Here is a 7920-nt window from a genome sequence, read left to right as displayed (position 1 = left end):
GCCACCCAGGCGCCCCCATAATTCGCTATTTAAGCTAATTGAAACTTTTATTCTACCAAAGTTTGCTGAAGGTTAAATAAGCTCGTGATCTCTGTTGCAATTTGTTAGCAAAAGATGTCTCAAAGTTTTCATCAGTAATTGTTAAGACAGATTTCAAAGTGTTTGGTAACCTGAAACTTGAAAATTTGCTTGAATGATAAATTGGATGAATTCATTGGATTATCTAGGTCTTTTCCAAAGAGGATGAAATGCTGAAGCATTGATTATTAAACATAAGGTTTATCTGCTTTTGACATCTTATTGCAAAAAAACCAAGGATATTTGAGTCTGTTGGGAAACATGCTTTGTGTTTAATTGATTCATAAATTTGCCACCCACAGAATTCTGATATAATAGTTCACAATTGGCTACTAGTTTTCACTGGAGACTAAGATTTCTAAGAGTTAAAATTCTGCTAAATAATTAGACTCATGGAAATAAGGGAAATAATTCTGTATGTAGGAAAGTAGGAGATGTGTAAGAAAGATATAAGGCACGGGAACACATTTTTGTTGACGGTAAAAGAAAGTAATTTTGTCCTAAAATGAGACTGATTGTTTGCAGAGAAATGGCGTGTGACACAAATCTGAATGTAAAGGAGAACTGTAGAAGGTTTATGAAGGGAAGTCTTTGGAAAGGAATTTTATGCATGGTCAGAATAGACTAAGATGGAAAAGAATGGATTCTATTTATTTATTTATTTATTTATTTATTTATTTATTTATTACTGTTTATTAATTTTTGAGAGAGGGAGACAGAGTGCAAGAGGGGCGAGGGCAAAGAGAGAGGGGGACACAGAATCCAAACAGGCTCCAGGCTCTGAGCTGTCAGCACAGAGCTCGATGTGGGGCTTGAACACAAGAACCGTGAGATCATGACCTGAGCCGAAGTCAGCTGCTTAACTGAATGAGCCATGTAGGTGCTTTGAGAAATGAATGGATTTTAAAAGTACACTGGTATAAGGTTGAAATGCTGCTTTCTCTCTGTTAATAAAAGTGTTTTTGGATTGTTGGTCTGTTCTTGATAAGCAAATGTAAGCAAAGTTTTGTGTTTTTGTTTTTTGTCTTTTTTAATCTGCCCAGAAAAACCAGTTTCTATGTTTTGTCTTTATCAGGTCTTTGATTAGCTATAATCCTACTTAATCTTGTGCTTTTTTTAACACACTTCCCTGAGATTTTTTTAACAAACTTCCCTGAGATTTAAATTGTAAACAAAGTCTCTTTGACTAATTAGGCTTGTTTATTTGGCAGGTTATGTTCTGGTATAAGGTCATCACTCAATATTCTGATTATTAAAGCATTAAAATGAGTAAGAATTTTGGAAAGTAAAACTAAAGCTGCGTTCAAACTGAATAAGAATTACAGTTTTTGTGACTCTTATTTAAAACATTGCTGGCTCTCTAATGTTTGCTCTTCCAGATTAAGGAAACTTTCTCTTAGGATATCTGTGACTTACAGAAATGTGATAAAGTATTCATTTCTGAACCAATTGAAGCATTTAACTTTTCTCTCGACCTGAAACCTCTGAATTCAGAAACTCTGAGTATTCTCTCTTCCTTGACAATCATAGTTATTTGCAGAAGTTCAATAAGAATCTCTTCTCCTTGCAACAGGGTACCATTGGAAACAGTGGTTATTTTACCAAGGCTTTGACTGGAATGTCATATTTGAGAGTGACATTCATAGACTCTGATATGACCAAACAGCTTTAAGGAACTAAGGTTGACTTTATGAAACATGGAGCCATAAAGCCCCTTGGAAATGTTGGCCTGATACTTTGCTTACAGAGTTCCCAGCAGCCTTACCAGGTGAGTAAAGAATGTCACTTCCTGGCAGGTGCAGGGATCTCAGGATATTTGGAAACCTCAAGAAGAGAAATTCACCCAAATCTACAGGTATTGCAGGCATGTCTGACAAGTATTTGGGTGCGCTTGTAGCCTAGAGAGGCTACTAAAAGTTCAATCTAGATTCCTTACGAAAAGTTCCAGCAAAACAGATTTTAGAAATCTGTATGATCAATCACTATTCTTGCTGAGTATGAAAAAAATTGGCCAAGTTTGTTAAAATTGGACTTGTTTTTCAAACAAATAAGTCTTGATTTGGCTATCTCTGTAAATAAGGGGGATTTTAAAGAAAAATTGGTTTTCAGTAACACACCTTTGCAAATGTTAAATTCTAGTTCTGATTATCCTGAAATGTTTATTGTCTGCCTAAGCTAGACAACTTGAGGTAAACTTCAGAGAAATCACCACCATAGCTTATGTATAGACAGTCTTCATGCTTGTTATTCTATGGGGATAATAAGAGGATCCCATGGACATACGATTATTTGAACATCTGGAAAATGGAATGGATTCCCTGTCAACTGTATAACTCAACTATCACCTTGACCAATGCTGTGTCTGGGATGACAAAATAGTTCCTTAAAATCCAGAGCATTCCCCACTCCGTGGGGTTAACTATGGACTCAAGGAAACAACAAATGGCCCCACTTTCCTTAAGATTGGATTGGATGATGCACTTGGGGATACCCATATCCCCAGACAAGTCTTTTCCCACTTGTCAGTGATTCCTCGTAATTAGGATATTGTTAAGGCTAGACATCAAACAAAGAGGGCTTCTTGATGGTTTTATCCGTTAGGCATATTTGTCCCAGGAACTGCCTCTAGTGATATAAAATTGCAAGTAGAGGCTTTAGCCAAGCATACAGCAGCCACCTTTAATTAAGCTCAATAGGGTGTCACTCACAAATCCAAAAGGTAGCCCTCCAAAACTGAATGGCCCTTGATATCCTGACTGCAGCTCAAAGAGGAACCTAAGCTTCATTAAAACAGAGGGTTCTGTATATAGTCCAGATTACCACGAAAATATTTCTGGGTTTCTAACTAACATGAATACTCAAATTGGTGCTTTAAATGATCCCTCTTCTTACTTTAATGATTGGTTAAACTCCCTGGACTAGAGGAAGATTTGTCAGCTGTCTTAGTTGGGCTTCTTTTAATTTTTGTTATTCTAATTACACCATATGTTATATCCCTAGGACAAACTGACCACCAAACCAGTGCAGTCCAAAACGTGACCCCTCTTTCTTAGGTAACATACATCCAAAACTTACATCCAGGGATTGGGTATACCTTAAGACTCTTTCACAGGACAAAAAGCCACTCAAACCTGATTGGATCAGGCCCTATCAGGTTCTCTTGACCACTCCCAACAGTGGTGAAACTTCATGGCTTCTCCCTGTGGATTCATCTTTCCAGAATCAAGAGCATTCCAGCCCCAGATGTGGAGCCCTCTGCCAAGTACAGTTGTGAGCCAGTTGGAGATCTATGCCTGTTACTCAAACAAGACTCAGATGATACACACCCGGAGACCTAGACACCCATGAATCCGGCCCCTTGCCAATCCCCACTCTCTTGCATTTAATCATTCTATGACATTGTCTTAGAAAAACTTTCTCAATTCTTTCCTTCTGAAATTCACGATTTCTCCTTCCCAATTCCAAGACTTCATTCTCAACCTTTCCCTTCAGGATGACCCCTCCAGATTTACTCAGTCAGAAATCATAACTTACCTGGAACTGTTTCCCCTTGCTGTTCTGCTCTTACAATACAATCACAACCCCTTTTGGGGCTAAGCTTTGTCTTTTTCATTGTAACCTTCTTTTAGCTTCCCTCTTCTGGGATGCAACACAAGGATGGTTTTCCTGAAAAGGAACCTGTTCATGGCTATCCTGACTCCTTTCCTTCTTAAGACCCCTGGCTTCAATAGTCATGCTCTTAATTATTGGTCCCCCTATCTTTAATCTCTTTGTTAATATTGTCTCTTCTAGAATCCAACAATTCCATATATGAATGATGGTTCAACAGGGAGTCCAGCCCATACCATCAGAGGGTCCCCTCCATAACTTCACAGAACCCCTGATGAAGCAACAAGTTTAGATCATGTTGTCTATAGGCTCCTCATTCAGTAGGAAGAAGCTACTGAAGATGAGACTTCCGCCCAAATGCCAAAGATTTGTCATTGTCGATCTGTTGGGGGTGGGGGTGGGGGCGTGGAATGTAGAGGCTGCTTGTAGGCAAACAGGCTTGAGCAATGGAATGTAGAAAGGGCCACAGGTGACCACCTGGCTGAATACAGACAGGACAATCAGGTGCTCCACCTCAAAATACCCATAGGCCCTAACTGGCCAATGGGTGGCTTACAGTCAGGCACAGTTACCAAAAAAGGGAGAATTCCATATGTTGTCATACTTCCTCCTCTTCCCCCTTTAGAAACAGCCCCCACCCATTGCCTTGTTGCAGACAGCCTCTCTGCTGCCCTTTCCACTGCTCCCTTGTGGTGTATTCAGTAATCTTCTATCTTCTTTGTTCTGTGTCAGGTGAATTCTTCCACTACCCATGCCACTGGCTTCCACTCAATGGTCGCTCTACATCTGGGTCCCTTATCCGGTCAGACAGACACCCTATTTAGACATTACATGAAGTAGGCACTGGACTAGACATTGACTCTGAATGGTTCATGGTCTGGTAGAAAGGACACAACAAATTATAATGTGAACTTATATACTAACAGTGAGTGCATAAAATGTTATAAGAGGCAGAGAAAGAAACAACCGAGTCTGCTGAAGAGAAAATTCAGGGCAGGTTTCGCTGTGGAGGTGACCTGTTACCTGACCCTTGAAGGATATGGCAAGTGGAAAGAGGAAAAAATAGTAGACGTGTAAGTGTGAAAGTGCACATGGAGGGATGAGGGAATAGGAGGAGAACTGTGGTATGGATGAGGTATAGAAACAGAAGAATGTTTGCCTTTAGCCTAGAAGGCTGACCTAATAGCCTACATAGTTTCGATAAGGATCAAACACGCATTGGTTGCTACATTCTGAAAGGGTCTCATGACTGCCTGTATATCTTGCCAATAGTTAATATTGAGCCGAATGATAAGGACCACAGAAATCTTACTAAAGTAGATTTATGAGTAGAAATTTATGGATAGAAATTCAAAGGAAACATGATCTAATACTCCCTATACATCCCCTCTACCTTGAGCACTAAGCATATAACCACCAGCTTCATACAGCAAAAGTACGGCTCTCTCTGCCCAAGGGTCCTGTCCTCGTGCTGCTTAAATAACCTTACTAAGTTGCTCCAGAAAACATCTCAAGAATTCTTTCTTGGCCATTGTGCTCGACAACCCTGTGTCAAAGATGGACTTTGTGTCAAAGATGTCCCACGGTGTCAAAGATGAAGGAGGAAAGGTAGGCGTGAGCTAGGTGATTCTAAGGAAGAAGACAGTTGTTGGATATGGTCAGCTAGCACCCAGCAGAAGATGGAAAGCTAAAATCTGCATCTCCCGATTACCTTACAATTAGAGTTCTGGTTCTAATTCAATGCAGTGGCAGGTTATCAGGACACAAGTAATGACACCCTCTTCCTGCTGCTGCTGGCCTTTTCTCTGCTAGCAGGCAAGGTCATGGAGTTACAGGGTCTTTCTATAGCTTCACTGCAGTGTCCAGTCTTGATTGTGGGAATTAAGAGGCAGTTGTAGCAGTGCTGGCAACAACCTCTGATGCTGGCTTCCTAACAGAACAGTTATCCTAGTAATTTCTTGGACTCAGTATTTCTTATAGTGGATTCCTGACTCCACCCCCCCAAAGATAGAGATCTCCCTAACTGATCTATGCTGCAGGGTTCCAGCAGTCATTCAGAGAGTCCCAAGCCTTTCAAGGATTTGGGAAACATCAAATTCCCCTAATTAAGTTCCTTTCTTCTTTTTTTTTAAATGTTTATTTATTTTGAGACAGTGTGAGTGGGAGAGGGGTAGAAAGAGAATTTCAAGCAGGCTCTGGACTATCAGTGCAGAACCTGACACAGAGCTCCATCCCACAAACCATGAGATCGTGCCCTAAGCCAAGATCAAGAGTTGGACGCTTAACCAACTGAGCCACACAGGGGCCCTGGAAGTCCATTCTTATTAAAATACCTAGATTAGTTTCTCTTTTATGCACTGAACTCTGACTGATAAAGTGAAAATAAGGAAATCCAGTGTCTGAATGAGAGTATCCTGGTATCTGAATGAGAATGATATTGCTAAGATTTGTGTTTGATGAGACAAAATAATTAATATTTCAGTTAAAAAGACAAAGTGATTTTTTAATATTAATCATAAAAATAATATTTTTTAAAATGTTATCATGTTAAATATATAGTACTTTTTCAAAACAAAAAATGCTTGTTTTCCAATGATACATAGTCAATATCTTGTTCATGCCATTTCTTATTTATACTAGAAGTCTAAAGAATCAACTAATTTTAAAATATTAATCAACTTTCAAATAAAATGGGGCTTTTATTTTATATTAAATATATTTATCTTAAATTTATTTTTCTTTGTGATAACAACTTTAAGTCATTAACTACGTTTTTTTAATTTTTTATTTTATTTTTTAAAGTTTATTTATTTTGAGAGAGAGGGAGGGAGGGAGGGAGGGACAGATAGGGAATCCCAAGCAGGCTCCATGCTCAGTGCAGAGCCAGACTTGGGGCTTGATCTCACAACTGTGAGATAATGTCCTGAGCAGAAATCAAGAGTCAGACACTCAACTGACTGAGCCACCCAGGCACCCTAGCTACGTATTTTTAAATGCTCTTATAAAAACCATGTCCAAAAAAGGCCTGGCTTTCATTTGCTATACTTCCCTGTAATTTCTTTCTTTTTGATTTAGTCACACATATATATGTTTAACATATACAATGGACCCAAAGACAGTGTTATTTAAAACAAAATATGAATGTACCAGTTTCTAGTTTACTTAAGTCTGATCAATGCAAATACATTTTTCTTTTTTTTTTAAGTTTATTTACTTTGAGTGAGAAAGAGAGACCGAGAGCAGGGGAGGGGCAAAAAGAAAGGGAAAGAGAGAATCTCAAGCAGAGCCCGACTCGGGGGCTTGATCTTGAGAATGGCAAGATCACAACCTGAACTGAAATCAAGAGTCAGTAGCTTAACGGCCTGAGTTACCCAGAGCCCCTGGAATATATTTCTATATACTATTTCCTTCCAATCACTGGGATGGTAGAACCCAAGAAATTGAATTTTTCAAATCCCCACCTATTCAACAGTCCTCCAGAGAGGCAATCCACAGTGGAGAACCCTTTGTTTAGTAAAACATGGTAATGAGTCTATAAGCCCAAAGGAATCCAGTAAAGAGTGAAGACCTCCATTTCTCTTTCAGAAAGAGCCCTAGGGAGAAGTAACAGAGCTCAGGGGCAAAGAAAAGTTTTGCTTGGGCAAAAGACAGCAGGAGGAGCAATGCTTCCCATTGGGGAAAGAAAGAACAGTCCAATGACAAGAGTGAGACTTTAAATTCAAAGGGAAATCGGAGCAAGAAGTGGCTAGGATAAACTCCCTGCTACCTGCATCAACCATCAAATATATAAATAGAATGCTGGAAAGAACGTTTGAGCTGTTTTTATATAAATATTAAATAAAAGACATCTGACATTTGGCTTGTGTGAACATTAGCCATCATGAATGCTGTACACAATTGGTGAGCCATGGGGTTGGGGAGTGGAAGATGGCCTGGGGCATAGAGAAGGTAGAGTTGGGGAGAATGATTAGGAGGCTCTTGCAATAATAGTTCAGGTAGGTAATGCTAAAGACCTGATCAAAAGCAATGGCGGTAGGAATGGTGAGGAAGGGAAGAATTCCAAACATTTCAGTTGTAGAATCAATTGGAGTGGTGACTGATGGACAGAGAAGCATGGTTGGGATGCCTCCAAAGTTTCTAATATGAGTGAGTGACCAGTGATGAAGTTATCAGAATTTTAAAATACAGCAAAGGGGGCAGGTTTTGTGGGGAGAGTGGTGCTTTTTATTTTTA

This window comes from Acinonyx jubatus, chromosome C2 (assembly GCF_027475565.1).
Source record: "Acinonyx jubatus isolate Ajub_Pintada_27869175 chromosome C2, VMU_Ajub_asm_v1.0, whole genome shotgun sequence".
Classification (NCBI taxonomy): domain Eukaryota; kingdom Metazoa; phylum Chordata; class Mammalia; order Carnivora; family Felidae; genus Acinonyx; species Acinonyx jubatus.
The sequence above is the reverse complement of the archived record's forward strand: the minus strand, read 5'-3'. Positions refer to the sequence as shown.